This window comes from Globicephala melas, chromosome 4, assembly GCF_963455315.2.
Source record: "Globicephala melas chromosome 4, mGloMel1.2, whole genome shotgun sequence".
Classification (NCBI taxonomy): domain Eukaryota; kingdom Metazoa; phylum Chordata; class Mammalia; order Artiodactyla; family Delphinidae; genus Globicephala; species Globicephala melas.
In genome coordinates this window covers 26,905,224-26,922,756 of record NC_083317.1, presented here as the reverse complement: position 1 = coordinate 26,922,756, position 17,533 = coordinate 26,905,224, and the positions used below count along the sequence as shown (strand labels likewise).

At 39.0% G+C, this 17,533-nt stretch overlaps 1 long non-coding RNA gene across 1 annotated transcript in view; it reads left to right on the top strand.

Moving 5' to 3' along the window:
• The window catches only part of LOC132597240 (uncharacterized), a 41,621-nt gene extending 27,735 nt beyond the window's left edge, over window positions 1-13,886 (top strand). Inside the window, exons 3-4 of the long non-coding RNA XR_009563676.1 lie at window positions 12,416-12,506; window positions 13,737-13,886. This is a non-coding gene — a long non-coding RNA (uncharacterized lncRNA). The remainder of the gene's footprint in view (window positions 1-12,415; window positions 12,507-13,736) is intronic.
• The last annotated feature ends 3,647 nt before the right edge of the window (window positions 13,887-17,533 follow it).

Here is a 17,533-nt window from a genome sequence, read left to right as displayed (position 1 = left end):
CAGGCAATAAATAAATTAAAATTATAAATATCTGAGGCAAGTACATATATTAAATAAATATATAAGTCAATGGTGCTAAGTTAAAACAAGGTAATATATACAGCGAGTGACGGGATGGAGTTCAACATCAGAGGATACTTCTCTGAGATGACTTTTGAGTAGAGACTCAAATGACAAGAAGAAACCAACCATCAAAAAATCAAGGAAGGGCTTCCCTGGTGGAGCAGTGGTTCGGAGTCCGCCTGCCGATGCGGGGGGCGCGGGTTCGTGCCCCGGTCCGGGGGGATCCCGCGTGCCGCGGAGCGGCTGGGCCCGTGGGCCATGGCCGCTGGGCCTGCGCGTCCGGAGCCTGTGCTCCGCGACGGGAGAGGCCGCGGCGGTGCGGGGCCCGCGTACCGCAAAAAAAAAAAAAAAAAAAAAATCAAGGAAGATCATTCCAGGAGGAGAAGATGAAAGGTACGAAAGCAATGAGCTGATACTATTAGTCAGCCAGATGGCTAGAAATCAGTAAGTAAATGGGAGAAAGATAGGGGATAAGTTAAGAGTCAGAGAAGAAGACAGGGACTAAAAATCTGTATAGGAGACATTTGAAAGTTATTCAAAGTGGAAAAAGTTATAGCCATAGGGAGGATGCTTTCATTTGCCCAAGTTGGGTCTGATCCCTTGGGTTATATTTTAATTTGGCTGCTGTTGCTGCAGCCAGAGGGCTGTAAAAGGAGGATGGATATTTCCCGGTGGGAGCTGTGGTTCTGGGCAGATAAAGCAATGAACAATTCTGTCCTCTTCACAGTTCTGTTCAAGAACCGCTGTTATAAATTCCTTTAACAGTTCCCATATATTGTCAAGCACTACCAGCCACAATTCCTTCAAAGCCAGCTTTATATAGGTTATATTTCATACCAGTTTTAAACATTTTAGGTTTTCTGATTTTTCCATATAATTTTAAGGCTTTTTGAAGGAGCCAGTTCACTGGAATATCATCCAATGTTGGAAAATTATCTTTTTTAATGCTGATTTGTTGATTGATTACCTCTTGGCTAGTATGTACTTAAATACTGTCTATTGATCTAGGCATTGGCTTCCAGTTCAGTTTCACTGGGTGTTGTTTTTTTTTTTCAACATCTTTATTGGAGTCTAATTGCTTTACATTGGTGTGTTAGTTTCTGCTTTATAACAAAGTGAATCAGCTATACATATACATATACCCCATATCTCCTCCCTCTTGTGTCTCCCTCCCACCCTCCTGATCCCACCCCTCTAGGTGGTCACAAAGCACTGAGCTGACCTCCCTGTGCTATGTGGCTGCTTCCCACTAGCTATCTATTTTACATTTGGTAGTATACATAAGTCCATGTCACTCTCACTTCGTCCCAGCTTATCCTTCCCCCTCCCTGTGTCCTCAAGTCCATTCTCTACACCTGTGTCTTTATTCCTGTCCTCCCCTAGGTTCTTCAGAACAATTTATTTACATTCCATATATATGTGTTAGCATACGGTATTTGTTTTTCTCTTTCTGACTTACTTCACTCTGTATGACAGACTCTAGGTCCATCCACCTCACTACAAATAACTCAATTTCGTTTCCTTTTATGGCTGAGTAATAATCCATTGTATATATGTGCCACATCTTCTTTATCCATTCATCTGTCGATGGACACTTAGGTTGCTTCCATGTCCTGGCCATTGTAAATAGTGCTGCAATGAACATTGTGATACATGACTATTTGAATTATGGTTTTCTCAGGGTATATGCCCCATAGTGTGATTGCTGGGTTGTATGGTAGTTCTATTTTTAGTTTTTTAAGGAACCTCCATACTGTTCTCCATAGTGACTATATCAATTTACATTCCCACTGACAGTGCAAGAGGGTACCCTTTCCTCCACACCCTCTCCAGCATTTATTGTTTGTAGATTTTTGATGATGGCCGTTCTCACAGGTGTGAAGTGATACCTCATTGTAGTTTTGATTTGCATTTCTCTAATGATTAGTGATGTTGAGCATTCTTTCATGTGTTTGTTGGCAATCTGTATATCTTCTTTGGAGAAATGTCTATTTAGGTTTTCTGCCCTTTTTTGGATTGGGTTTTTTGTTTTTATGCTATGGAGCTGCATGAGCTGCAAATAAATTTTGGAGATTAATACTTTGTCAGTTGAAACGTTTGCAAATATTTTCTACCATTCTGAGGGTTGTCTTTTCATCTTGTCTATGGTTTCCTTTGCTGTGCAAAAGCTTTTAAGTTTCATTAGGTCCCATTTGTTTACTTTTGTTTTTATTTCCATTACTCTAGGAGGTGGGTCAAAAAGGATCTTGCTGTGATTTATATCATAGAGTGTCCTTCCTATGTTTTCCTCTAAGAGTTTTATAGTGTCTGGCATTACATTTAGGTTTTTAATCCTTTTTGAGTTTATTTTTGTGTATGGTGTTAGGGAGTGTTCTAATTTCATACTTTTACATGTAGCTGTCCAGTTTTCCCAGCATCAGTTATTGAAGAGGCTGTCTTTTCTCCATTGTATATTATTGCCTCCTTTATCAAAAATAAGGTGACCATACTTGCATGGGTTTATCTCTGGGCTTTCTATCCTGTTCCATTGATCTATATTTCTGTTTCTGTGCCAGTACCATACTGTCTTGATTACTGTAGCTTTGTAGTATAGTCTGAAGTCCGGGAGCCTGATTCCTCTGGCTCTGTTTTCCTTTCTCAAGGTTGCTTTGGGTATTCAGGGTCTTTTGTGTTTCTATACAAATTGTGAAATTTTTTGTTCTAGTTCTGTAAAAAATGCCATTGGTAGTTTGAAAGGGATTGCATTGAATCTGTAGATTGCTTTGGGCTAGTATAGTCATTTTCACAATGTTGATGCTTCCAATCCAAGACATGGTATATCTCTCCATCTGTTTGTATCATCTTTAATTTCTATCATCAGTTTCTTATAGTTTTCTGCATACAGTTCTTTTGTCTCCTTAGGTAGATTTATTCCTAGGTATTTTGTTCTTTTTGTTGAAGTGGTAAATGGGAGTGTGTCCTTAATTTCTCTTTCAGATATTTCATCATTAGTGTATAGGAATGCAAGAGATTTCTGTGCATTAATTTTATATACTGCAAATTTACCACATTCGTTGATTATCTCTAGTGGTTTTGTGGTGGCATCTTTAGGATTCTCTATGTATAGTATCATGTCTTCTGCAGACAGTGACAGCTTTACTTCTTTTTTTCTGGTTTGGATTCCTTTTATTTATTTTTCTTCTCCGATTACTGTGGCTAAAATTTCCAAATCTATGTTGAATAATAGTGGTGAAAGTGGAAAACCTTGTCTTGTTCCTGATCTTAGAGGAAATGGTTTCGGTTTTTCACAATTGAGAATGATATTGGCTATGGGTTTGTCATATATGGCCTTTAACATGTTGAGGTAAGTTTCTTCTCTGCCTACTTTCTGGAGGGCTTTTATTGTAAGTGGGTGTTGAATTTTGTTGAAAGATTTTTCTACATCTATTGAGATGATCCTATGGTTTTTATTCTTCAATTTTTTAATATGGTTTATCACATTGATTGATTTCTGTATATTGAAGAATCCGTGCATTCCTGGGATAAACCCCACTTGATCATTGTGTATAATCCTTTTAATGTGCTGTTGGATTCTGTTTGCTAGTATTTTGTTGAGGATTTTTATGTCTATGTTCATCAGTGATATTGGCCTGTAGTTTTCTTTCTTTGTGACACCTTTGTCTGGTTTTGGTATCAGGGTGATGGTGGTCTCATAGAATGAGTTTGGGTGTGTTCCTCCCTCTGCTATATTTTGAAGAGTTTGAGAAGGATAGGTGTTAGCTCTTCTCTAAATATTTGGTAGAATTTGCCTGTGAAGCCATCTGGTTCTGGGCTTTCGTATGTTGGAAGATTTTAAATCACAGTCTCAATTTCAGTGCTTGTGATTGGTCTGTTTATATCTTCTATTTCTTCCTGGTTCAGTCTCAGAAGGTTGTGCTTTTCTAAGCATCTGTCCATTTCTTCCAGGTTGTCCATTTTATTGACATATAATTGCTTGTAGTAATCTCTCATGATCCTTTGTATTTCTGCAGTGTCCTTTGTTACTTCTCCTTTTTCATTCCCAATTCTGTTGATTTGAGTCTTCTCCCTTTTTTTCTTGATGAGTTTCGCTAATCATTTATCAGTTTTGTTTATCTTCTCAAAGAACCAGCTTTTAGTTTCATTGATCGTTGCTATTTTTTCCTTCATTTGTTTTTCTTTTATTTCTGATCTGATCTTTATAATTTCTTTCCTTCTGATAACTTTGGGTTTTTTGTTGTTCTTTCTCTAATTGCTTTAGGTGTAAGGTTAGATTGTTTATTTGAGATGTTTCTTGTTTCTTGAGGTGAACTGTATTGCCATAAACTTCCCTCTTAGAACTTCTTTTGCTGCATCCCATAGGTTTTGGGTCGTGTTTTCATTGTCATTTTTTTCTAGGTACTTTTTGTTTTTTCTTGATTTCTTGATTTTCTTTTTGTTTTTTCTTGATTTCTTGATTTTCTTGATTTCTTCAGTGATCTCTTGGTTATTAAGTAGTGTATTGTTTAGCCTCCATGTGTTTGTAATTTTTAATTGTAAAATTGTAATTGATTTGTAATTGATATCTAGTCTAATAGTGTGTGGTCAGAAAAGATACTCGATACGATTTCAATTTTCTTAAATTTACCAAAGCTTGATTTGTGACCCAAGATATGATCTATCCTGGAGAATGTTCCATGAGCACTTGAGAAGAAAGTGTATTCTGTTGTTTTTGGATGGAATGTCCTATAAATATCAATTAAGTCCATCTTGTTTAATATGTCATTTAAAGCTTGTGTTTCCTTATTTATTTTCATTTTGGATGATCTGTCCATTGGTGAAGGTGGGGTGTTAAAGTCCCCTACTATGATTGTGTTACTGTTGATTTACCCTTTTATGGCTGTTAGCATTTGCGTTATGTATTGAGGTGGTCCAATGTTGGGTTCATAAATATTTAAAATTCTTATATCTTCTTCTTGGATTGCTCCCTTGATCATTATGTAGTGCCCTTCTTTGTCTCTTGTAATAGTCTTTACTTTAGAGTCTATTTTGTGTGATATAAAAAATTGCTACTCCAGCTTTCTTTTGATTTCCATTTGCATGGAATATCTTTTTCATCCCTTCACTTTTAGTCTGTATGTGTCCCTAGGTCTGAAGTGGGTCTCTTGTAGACAGCATTTATATGGGTCTTGTTTTTGTATCCATTCAGCCAGTCTATGTCTTTTGGTTGGAGCATTTAATCCATTTACATTTAAGATAGTTATCAATATGTATGTTCCTATACCTTTTTCTTAATTGTTTTGAGTTTGTTATTGTAGGTCTTTTCCTTCTCTTGTGTTTCCTGCCTAGAGAAGTTTCTTAAGCATTTGTTGTAAAGCTAGTTTGGTGGTGCTGAATTCTCTTAGCTTTTGCTTGTCTGTAAAGATTTTAATTTCTCCATCAAATCTGAATGAGATCATTGCTTGGTAGAGTAATCTTGGTTGTAGATTTTTCCCTTTCATCACTTTAAATATGTCCTTACCCTCCATTCTGGCTTGCAGAGTTTCTGCTGAGAAATCAACTGTTAACCTTATGGGGATTCCCTTGTATGTATGTTATTTGTTGTTTTTCCCTTGCTGCTTTAATATTTTTTCTTTGTATTCTTCTTCTTATTATTATTATTGTTATTTTTTTTTTTTTTGCCATATGCGGGCCTCTCACTATTGCGGCCTCTCCCGTTGTGGAGCACAGGCTCTGGACGCACAGGCTCAGTGGCCATGGCTCACGGGCCCAGCCACTCCACAGCATGCAGGATCTTCCTGGACCGGGGCACGATCCCGTGTCCCCTGCATCAGCAGGCTGACTCTCAACCACTGCGCCACTAGGGAAACCTCTGTATTTTTTTTTTTTGATAGTTTGTTTAATATATGTCTTGGATGTTTCTCCTTGGATTAATACTTTTTGGGACTCTCTGTGCTTCCTGGACTTGATTAAGTATTTCCTTTCCCATATTAGGGAATTTTCAACTATAGTCTCCTCAAATATTTTCTCTTCTTCTTCTAGGACCCCTATAATTTGTATGTTGGTGCATTTAATGTTGTCCCAGAGCTCTCTGAGATTGTCCTCAATTCTTTTCATTGTTTTTTCTTTATTCTGTTCTGCAGTAGTTATTTCCACTATTTTATCTTCCAGGTCACTTATCCATTCTTCTGCCTCAGTTATTCTGATATTGATTCCTTCTAGAGAATTTTTAATTTCATTTATTGTGTTGTTCATCATTGTTTGCTCTTTAGTTCTTCTACGTTTTGTTAAACGTTTCTTTTATTTTCTCCATTCTATTTCCAAGATTTTGGATCATCTTTACTATCATTACTCTGGATTCTGTTTCAGGTAGACTGCTTATTTCCTCTTCATTTGTTTGGTCTGCTGAGTTTTTACCTTGCTCCTTCATCTGCTGTGTGTTTCTCTGTCTTCTCATTTTGCTTAACTTACTGTGTTTGGGGTTTCTTTTTGGCAGGCTGCAGGTTCATATTTCCTGTTGTTTTTGGTGTCTGCCCCCAGTGGCTAAGGTTTGTTCAGTGGTTTGTGTAGGCTTCCTGGTGGAGAGGACTGGTGCCTGTGTTCTGGTGGATGAGGCTGGATCTTGTCTTTCTGGTGGACGGACTACGCCTGGTGGTGTGTTTTGGGGTGTCTGTAATACCTTATTATGATTTTAGGCAGCCCCTCTACTAATGGGTGGGCTTGTGTTCCTGTCTTCCTAGTTGTCTGGCATAGGGTGTGCAGCACTGGAGCTTGCTTGTCGTTGAGTGGAGCTGGGTCTTAACGTTGAGATGGAGATTTCTAGGAGAGCTTTTGCTGTTTGATATTACATGGAGCCAGGAAGTCTCTGGTGGACCAATGTCCTGAACTCGGCTCCCACCTCAGAGGCACAGCCTGACACCTGGCTGGAGCAAAAAGACCCTGTCAGCCACATGGCTCAGAGGAAATGGGAGAAAATAAGAAAGAAGGAAAGAAAGAAAGAAAAAGGAAAGAAAAGAAAATAATTTAAAAAATAATTATTAAAAATAAAAAAATTAAAGTAATAAAAGAAGAAGGAAAGAAAGAAGCAACCAAACTAAAAACCAAATCCACCAATTATAACAAGCGCTAAAAACTATACTAAAAAATAAAATGGATGAACAGAACCCTAGGGCAAATGGTAAAAGCAAAGCTATACAGACAAAATCACACAAAGAAGCATACACATACATGCTCTCAAAAAGAGAAAAAGGAAATATATATATATATATATATTAAAAAAGAGGAAGAGAGCAACCAAATCAATAAACAAATCTACCAATGATAATAAACTCTAAATACTTAACTAAGATAAACATAAAACCAGAAACAAGTTAGATACAGAAAGCTAACCCTAAGTCTACAGTTGCTCCCAAAGTCCACCACCTCAATTTTGGGATGATTTGTTATCTATTCAGGTATACCACAGATGCAGGTACATCAAGTTGATTGTGGAGATTTAATCCACTGCTCCTGAGGTGGCTTGGAGAGATTTCCAGAGATTTGTTCGCACAGCTCCTGGGATTCAGCTTTGGATTTGTCCCTGTCTCTGTGTGTAGGTCACCTGAGGGTGTCTGTTCTTTGCTTAGACAGGACGGGGTTAAAGTAACAGCTGATTAGGGGGCTCTGGCTCACTCAGGCCGGGGGGAGGGAGGGGTACGGAATGCAGGGTGAGCCTGCGGCAGCAGAGGCCAGCATGATGCTGCACCAGCCTGAGGTGTGCGGTGTGTTCTCCCGGGGAACTTGTCCCTGGATCACAGGACGCTGGCAGTGACGGCCTGCACAGACTCCCGGGAGGAGAGGTGTTCATAATGATCTGTACTTGCACACAGGCTTCTTGGTGGCTGCAGCAGCAGCCTTAGCATCTAATGCTCATCTCTGAGGTCCGCGCTGATAACCGCAGCTCGCGCCTATCTCTGGAGCTCGTTTATCTGAATCCCCTCTTCTCGTGCACCCTTAAACAATGGTCTCTTGCCTCTTCGGCAGCTCCAGACTTTTCCCCGGACTCCCTCCCTGCTAGCCGTGGCGCACTAGCCCCCTTCAGGCTGTGTTCACGCAGCCAACCCCAGTCCTTTCCCTGGGATCTGACCTCCGAAGCCCAAGCCTCAGCTCCCAGCCCCCGCCCGCCCCGGCAGGTGAGCAGACAAGACACTCGGCCTGGTGAGTGCTGGTCGGCACCGATCCTCCGTGCGGGAATCTCTCTGCTTTGCCCTCTGCACCCCTGTTGCTGCGGTCTCCTTTGTGGCTCCGGAGCTTCCCCCCACCCCAGCCACCCCCATCTCTGCCAGTGAAGGGGCTTCCTAGTGTGTGGAAACTTCCTCCTTCACAGCTCCCTCTCAGAAGTGCAGGTCCCTTCCCTATTCTTTTGTCACTGTTTTTTCTTTTTTCTTTTGCCCTGCCTATGTATGTGGGAAGTTTCTTGCCTTTTGGGAGGTCTGATGTCTTCTGCCAGCGTTCAGTAGGTGTTCTGTAGGAGTTGTTCCACATGTAGGTGAATTTCCCATGTATTTGTGGGGAGGAAGGTGATCTCCATGTCTTACTCCTCTGCCACCATGAAGGTTCCTTCATCGTGTTTTGTATCTTCAATTTCCCATCTTCCAAGCTCTGTTATTTGCCATGCTTATTTTCAGTTTTCTTAGTAAAGATGATTTGGATGTTGAGGGTGTTTGTTAGGTATCAGACAAGGAGCATCATACAACTATAAAAGCAAGTCAAACTGATGGAAAAATGGAATAAAATGGAAAGAGATGACAGGAGAAAGGAGAGAATCTGCAAGCAAAAAGAAAATGGAAACTATAGACAGTCAAGGTAATAGTCATATCCAAAAACAAAGAAATAACCCGAAGAGTTGTGAATCGCTACAGCAGAATTAATGACATGGAAAATTTCTCAAGGAAAAGAGCCAAGGATAGATAAAGGAAGAAAAACCCAGCATAAAAGGAAGAAAAAGCAAAATAAGAGAAAATAGAAATTAGAAAAACCCCAGGTGCAAAGTGAAAGAGTAAAACAAAAGAATGGATAAATTAAGAAATAGTGCATTGAATTAGAGCAAATGTATTCTCTTTTCTTTATTCTTATCTTTAACTGGCTTTGCATTTCTTGGGTAGCAAAGCCAAACTGAAAGGATAATTTTGTTTATGTACCCAATTTGCATAATTGTGCAATATAAATTACAATGCTAATTAAGGACAGCCCTTGGGCTTCTGGAATTGGGTCAAAGTGGCTCCCTGAGAGCGAAGAGGTTGGGGCATTGGCTCTTTCCCCTCTCCCACCGCAGGGAAGCTGGGCAAGAGCAAAGAACCTCTCTGACAGTGTGTGAAATCTTGTCAGAATTTGTTGAAGACCCAGAACTATACGTCTCACTCCAAAATTTGGCTTTGGAAATCATCTTTGTGTGATTTAGCAAGGAGGCACTTAAAAGCTAAAAGTTCTCCTAATCCTAAAGGGTCTGTATTGCTTATCATTTTATGAGTTTTTCTCCCCCTCACTTTTTTTGAATGCAGAGAAAAAGACTTTTTTCAAACTGTAGATAGCTGAGTGTGAATCTGGCATATGATATTTTTGTGCTGGACTGTTGCCAGAATTGTCCCAAACCAGTGTATGACATGCCTTGCTTGGAAGCCTGGGGAAGCCAACAAGTTACTTTCTGAGCTTTAGTTAAATCCATGTCCTAAGCTATTGCACCATAACTACATCAAAAGTTCAATCCCAGAGAGTTTACTCCCTGTACTATTCTTAAGAGGGAACTGAAAGGTGTAGGATTCATATAATCGTTAGCTTGGGTTTTTCAAGAAAAGAATATCTCTGAGTTCCTATCACGAAGGCTGCCCTCGTTACAACGGAGGAGCCTCTGTTTAGGTCTGTTCTAAAGGAGGTGTTTTGCAAGTTTTGTTTTAGCTATTGAATCCCGACCTCAAGCAAAGGTTATCTGGAAAATAGGAAGAAACAGATCCAGGGACTTCCCTGGTTGTCCAATGGTTAAGACTCGGCACTTCCAAGGCAGAGGGTATTAGGTTCGATCCATGGCCGGGGAACAAAAATCCCGCATGCAGGGGGCATGGGTTAGATCCCTGGTCGGGGAACAAAGATCCCAAATGTCTCGAGGTGCGGCCAAAAAAAAAAAAAGCAAGAAAACAGTAAACAGATCCAAAATCACTCAGGTTGGAGTAAGGATGAGGGAGTGGCAGCACCAGCGTCCAGGTGTTCTCTCTCAGACCTCTCTATCCACTTCCCCCAGCTCTTCATCTTTGAAGAGTGCAGAAGCCACTTCTATAAGGGATTTATTATCTACCTAACTTAGGTGACAGGGCAACAGTTAAGGATGTTGGTTTTATACACTTCATTTTGACTTTAAGACATCTGAAGGTTCGGGGCTTCCCTGGTGGCACAGTGGTTGAGAGTCTGCCTGCCGATGCAGGGGACACGGGTTCGTGCCCCGGTCTGGGAAGATCCCACATGCTGCGGAGCAGCTGGGCCCGTGAGCCATGGCCGCTGAGCCTGCGCGTCTGGAGCCTGTGCTCTGCAACGGGAGAGGCCACAACAGTGAGAGGCCCGCGTACCGCAAAAAATAATAATAATAATAATAATAAAATTTTTAAAAAGACACCTGAATGTTCTTTTCACTGGAATCATAGGAATAATTGGAAAACACATGGCTTATTTCTTATCCTATGATACTTTGCTTTCTGGAGCATTTTTTTCAAATTCTTTTATCTCTAGGCATTTAAAATGGTAATATTCTTATGGAACACTGGGATAAACCAGGGGAGCATTGAGACTGGATGAGGCTGCTCATGTTCCAAGGTGACTGTGCCTCGGCTCTAACCAATCCAACCCTCCAGCTACTTGAGGCCATAGGCATTGGTTCATGGTTCAAAATTAGACTAAAGTCTTGCAAAATACAATCCATCTCAGGAACAATTGGGAAAATTGGCAAAATCTTGAGAATATTGTGTGAGAGTGTGGATACAACCAAGAATATGTTTTCTAACTTACTCTTGGTACAGGAGACAATATGCTTTCCATTTTGCTAAAGTTAATTTGAGTTGTTTCATTTTCAACTGGAAGAGCCCTAATTGATATATATTTTCATTCCTTAAAATTCAGGTCTAATAGGTTACGTTCCAGTTTAAAAATCTTCAGGACTCACCATTTCATATAGGAAAAAGTGCAAATCTTTATCTAATTATCAGAAACTGTGGGGATGGGTCTTAGAAATCTGTGTTTTAACAAGGTGATTCTCTTGCGTGATAAAGTTTGCAAACCATTGTCAAGGAGAGTCAGGCTTAGAGAATATCTTTGTCGAGGACTTTCTAAACTCCTCTCTCATTACTTCAATACACTTTCCTTATGTCTTTTTAATTTCTGTTTCATTGGAGTTTTCTCTTCTATAGGGAACTCATCCCCTCCAGGGCTAAATCTTCCCTAACCAGTTGGGTTTGCAGTTTAACAATTTCATGCCCATGTTGTGTGGGTGACTATTGTTAGGTTTTCACTTCTTTAAAATTTTCCTGGAAGATTGGAAAATTAAAGTTACTAGATTTATCAATCACATGCCATCATATTTCCTTTTGGATGGAATTTTGAAATCATAAAATGTACTTTTTCCCTTCTTAGTTTGCCTCTTGTTGATTTCAGGCTAGTATGAAAATCATATTTCCTAGGCATACAAAAACTGATGACTTTGTGAGATACAAAACAATCAATATTGCATGGCAAGGGGACATCATTCTAGAGTTAAATTCTTGTCATGAAAATCCACCAAGAAGGCAAAATACATTTGCATAAATTGAACGTTATACTTGCATCATGTAGAAGATATAGATGAACACAAGCCTTGTTTAGGGGTTTAGAGCCCCAGCTCAGGAGCCAGACTTCCTGAGCTCGCATCCTGATCTACCACTTACTGGTTATGAGATCTTGTACAAACCCTCTGTGCCTCAGTTCCTTTATCTGCCCGCCACAGAGGATTTGTTCAGTAAATTTTAGCTAACTATAGCTGTTGAAGCAGCATCTTGCCAAGGATACCCACTCATAGTAGTCAGGCAAGGTTTGTATAAATTAAGCATCTATCTCTAAAAAGACTCATATTTTGATGACAGAGGACAGGTCAAGAATGATTAAACCCACACTGGGAAATGAAAACAATGAATAGGTTCTTTTCAAACTGGCAATATATACTCAAACCTAATGGAACTTTAATTGGTATTCAATGAGATTTAGTATAGTTTCCAGTTTTCCCAAACCCAGAAACTTACACTGATTTTAGCTAAGATAATAGTTCTGTTATTTCTAATCTGTGCTCATTTCATCTGACTGTGAAATTTCTTCCTTTTTCCAGAGCCTCATTCTCTTCTAGCCCCCCTGCTTCAGAAAATGTTACCTTCATGTTTATAAAAGGATTGTGCTGATATGTTGTTACTTTGATGCCTGTAAGCACATACTATTGTTTGCCGGAAATGTTCTAAAATTTGTAAATAGCTCAAAGTCTATGCTAAGATTCTTGATAGACACAAGTCCAAAAGAGGTTTGGCTTTTCTACACTTTGGCTAAGCCTGCCAGGAATTTCTTAATTATCCCAGAATGTTTGTACTGTCTTTGAGAGTCTGGGCTTAGAATTTTGCTGTTTTTCCATTTCACACTCTGTATCTTATTGGCTACATTATTTTCCTTCACAGTTACACCCATAATATGCTTTCTAGTCTTGAAAACTCACTTAAATATTACATTTATGATTGTATATTCTTATTAAAAATATATTAAGCACCAGGCACTGCTCCAGTCATTTAGGGCAAATTGGTTATTAAAGTTCTAGCCATCATAATGCTTATATTAGTAAAATAAACTGTAATTTCCTAGAAGACAGAAACTGAAGCTTATTATGTCTATTTTCCTCTTAGCAGACTTCTGGGAACATAAATAGAGTGTCCTAAGTTCACAAAACCCACATAAGATAGTTCACTCAACCTTTCAGGAATGTTGTTAAGAATTAAAGGAATAGAATATTTGAGAGCACTCTGATACATTTTTATAAATGTGAATTATTTTCCCAGGCAAACAGAATTGGGTTTGGGGAATGTGTCTTGAATGGAAAGATGGTGATGAAAACAGGGAGTCATTGGGAAAAGGGGAAACAAGCCGTAGTTAACAATTATGTAGGACTGCTGTGAAATTCCACCCCCACCTCAGAATCTAAAACGCATATATAGACCTTCTAGAATATGTAACTTAGTCATCAAGAAGTTCAACTACAGTGCAACTTGCAGTTTAGACCATTATTATATAGTAGAGTTAATTAAAAAATATTTAATCTCTCTGACTCTGAAATATTTAGTACAGAATACAAATGGAAATTTAAGTATTTCTCCAGTCCATTATGAAAATGTCTAGCATATTTTGTGGACAATACTTTCTTAGATTATTAGTTACTTTGCTGTTTGTTTTTCAGTAGGTGCAAGCATATTGTGAAATGTTCTATATTTATGAAACTTATGACAAACTGTGAAGATAACATAATGCATTTTGGGTTAGCCAAAGCAGTAACCCAAATACTTCATTAAAATCCAGACCAACACTTTGGGTTGTATAGTTATTCATAGATAGATTTAAACATATTATTGAAGATACATTTTGCATTGCCATTTTTTAATTTCCATTTTTAGATTGTGAGACATGCATTAGACTGAAAATCAGCAAACATGAGGACTGGTCCTAACACTGACTCATCCAGGTTGGATATCATGTCTTTGGAGAAGTCTTCTCTGCACCCCTCTCCCAATAAAGCTAAACATTCTTCCACCATGTGCTGTCCTCTAATTTGTTCTCATATTTTCCTCTGGTGTAGTTGTGTGTTCACATACCTATCTGTTGTATCAGACAGTGAGTTTCCTGATGGGAGGCACTTAGTCTTTTTCCTCTTGGTTATTTTAACACAGGACCTGGCACATTGTTGATGCTCAATAAATGTTTCTTGACTCCAATGCATTCAATTGATATAAATATTAATCTTTGATTAACTCTGGAAACATGCTGCAAGGTTAGTTAGGACCATCCAGAACTCTTTTTATTTCAATTCTGATTAAACAATAATTGAACCTCTGAACTTCTGAACACTTGATTTACAGAAATAGAAACCTGGGCAAATAGCATTTATGTTTTTATATTCCTCCAAGAGTATGCTTATCTTTTCAGTGAAAGAATCTACTGAGGAAATCCACAGATATTGAATGCAAGTGAGCAAAATGAAGTGGCCCAAGTGCATGTCTGTGTGTGTGTGTGTGTGTGTGTGTGTGTGTGTGTGTGTAATTTGAAGGTTAGATGGGAAAAGGCTGTGTCAAGATGGCAGATCTTATCTTGTTAGTCACTAACAGTGACAGCCACTACCCAATGCCTACTCTGTACCCACTTCTCTCTTTCTTAACAGCCATTCCAGTTACGGAGAATTGTGTTCAGCTAAAAACTTTGCTTTGCAGCCTCAGGTGTAGCTAGTAGGCAAGAGACCAATTCTGGCCAAAGATAAAATTAGTGGAAGCCTCTTGCTAGGGCTTCCAGGGAAGTTTTATAAGAGAAATAAACTCACTGGGATGCTTTTTTATTCCCTTTGCCTTCCTCTCAGATAGATGTCTGGATGAGCAATCCTCTTACAATCATAAGCATTAAATCCACATTTTAGGATTGGTCCCAGTAAGAATATGGAAGAAATCTGGATCCTTGATAACACTGGGCTACGGTACTCACCCTGATCTTTCTATCCATGGCTTGTTGCATAAGACAAGTAAACCACTTATTTAACTCACTGTTGAGGTTTCTTGAAACCAGACACAGTTCTGATACATTTGCCCTTCCAAGGAAAAGGGGAGCACATGACTTTCAAGTCTGATGAGATTTTCCATGGCCAAAACCATGAAATAACTCCACTGAAATAACTCTAGTGAAATAACTCCATCTCTGCCCATGGTGCAGGGGAATTGTACTGAATGACATATGGTGTATGAATATTTCTTTGTTACTTTTTCCTGAAGCCTAGGTTTAAAGAACATATGAGAGTTGTCTTAGAGGTAAATATGTAATTTCTGTGTATATCAATAGATGAATTCAATTACTATATATATGCCTAGGTTTGGCAAAAGCCAAATAAGCAGCTCCCCTTACATAATGTTGCTTTAATTAAGTTCATTTCTCTCTGGGTGTAGTATATACTGCAGAAGCACAATCAATGAACATTGGTGATTTGCTTCAATCTTGCTTTTTGCCCCGTTTGTATAATTTATTGTGTCAGTGGTTCTCGAGTGGTGTGCTCCTACAGCTCATCATCTGGAAATCCTTCCCAGATGTGCTCAAAATTTTTTATTAATTTGTGTACTTTATTTTTTATAAGTGAGTACACATGATTGTGACTGGAAGAGAAAACACCCTTCTTTTAATCCCGGAGGATTACTTGGCCTTGAGAATAATTGATTCATATCCTGCCCACTCCACCCCTATTATTCAAATAGAGATTGTTGAAGAAATCTCTGCCCTATAAATTTAGCTGATCCAAAAATGAAAGGGAAAAAATACTTTATTTTAAAGATGTCTGCAGGATCCATGTATAACTCAGGGGTTTTTTCCAATTAAGAATCATATGATCCTAGAAGAGTTTCCATTCCTAGGTATCAAAACTGCAACACAGTTTTAAAACAAGAAGTGATCATCTCTACGGTGGCATTTATCCACGGAGGTAATATTTCTGGTTAGTGAATTTCAGGACTTGAAACCAGGCCTCTGCCTCTTAGTTTGTGGAACAGTCAAAGGGCTAAAAGAGCTCTGTATAATCACATGCAAAACTATTTATTATAAGCAGCTATCATTATGTACATTGTTTCTCTTTATGAATTATAGTGCTTGTCAGTGGGGATTGTGTGCCCATATACGTATACACATGTGTATACATGTATGTGTTTGTAGGACTCATTAATCTGCTAAATACACCAAAGGAATGAGGAGAAATATTTTTACCTTAAACTGAAGAACCTGGCATAGCTCAACATCTGTACAGTCTACTTTCTAGTGTCCAATTCTTTACCATGAAGAAGGATACCTAAAACTGAAATTGCATTTGCTAGACTGCTTTGCAGCTTGGTTTCTGGGTGAAATGATGTTTGACCAACCAGACGACCTTGCATAACACTTAGAAGGTGACAGTGAGGCAAAGGTCACATGGCTGGCTGATTGTTTATTTTTAATGACATTCATTGGGATACACATTATATAGTATATAAGTGACCTTTATTGGGGTACACTTTATATAGAATATACATTTTAAGTTTATAGTTTGATGAGCTCTAACAAACGTGTAGACCCGTGTAACCAGTCTCAGTATGAAGGTACATAATTCCCTCACCCCAGAAAAGTTTCTAGTGCCTCCTTCCAGTTAATCATCCTCCCCTGATCCAGGCAACTATTGATTTCTGCTTTTTATTACCACGGATCACAGTTATCTTTCCTAGAGATTCAAGTAAGTGGAATCGTATATGTATCCTCTTTAAATCTGGCTTATTTTACTCAGCAGACTGTTTCTGAAATTTATCCACATTCTAGACATGGTGGACAGGATTCTAAGCTTCTCTTAGTTATTCAGTCAAACTCTAATCTAGATGCTGTTGTGAAGTTATTTTCCAGATGTAATTAAATTCTCTAAGTTTACTTTAAGTAGGGAGATTTTCCTCAGTGAGCCTGCGCTAAACAGATGAGACTTTACAAAAAGTTAGAGATATCTGAAGTCTGAGAGAAGCTCTGCTATTGCCTTTTAAAGAGAGAACTTCCATGTTGTAGAGGAGTCATAGCAGAGAACACCAAGCAGTCTCTAGGAGCCGAGAACAACCCTGTGTTGACAGCCAGCAAGGAAAGCTGCAACCTCAGTCTTACAACCAAAAAGAACTGAATTCTGTCAACAACCACAGTGAACTTAGGAGAGACCCTGAGCCTCAGGAGAACAAAGCAATGGCCAACACCTTGAGTTCAGCCTGGTGGGAACTGAGCAGAGAGCCCAGTTATGCCATGCCCAGACTTCTGGTGGACAGAACTATGAATTAATAGATGGGCATTCCTTGAAGCTGCTGAGTTTGTGGTAATTCATTATGCACCAATAGAAAACCAATACATTGTATATGTCATTGAACTGTTCCTTCTTATTGGTGAGTGTGAGTTATCTACTATTGCATAAGAAATCACCAACAATTTACTGTCAAAACAACACACAATTATCTCAGAGTTTCTGTGGGTCAGCAATCTGGGCATAGCTTCTGTGAATAATCCTCTGATTCAGGATTGCTTACAAGCCTGCAAACAGTGTCAGCCAGCACTGAGGTCTCATCTGAAAGTTATCTTGGGGACAGCCCACTTTCAGTGGGAAGGGTCCACTTAATGTGATTGTTGGCAGGATTCAGTTCTTTGAAGTTATTAGACTGATGGCCTCAGA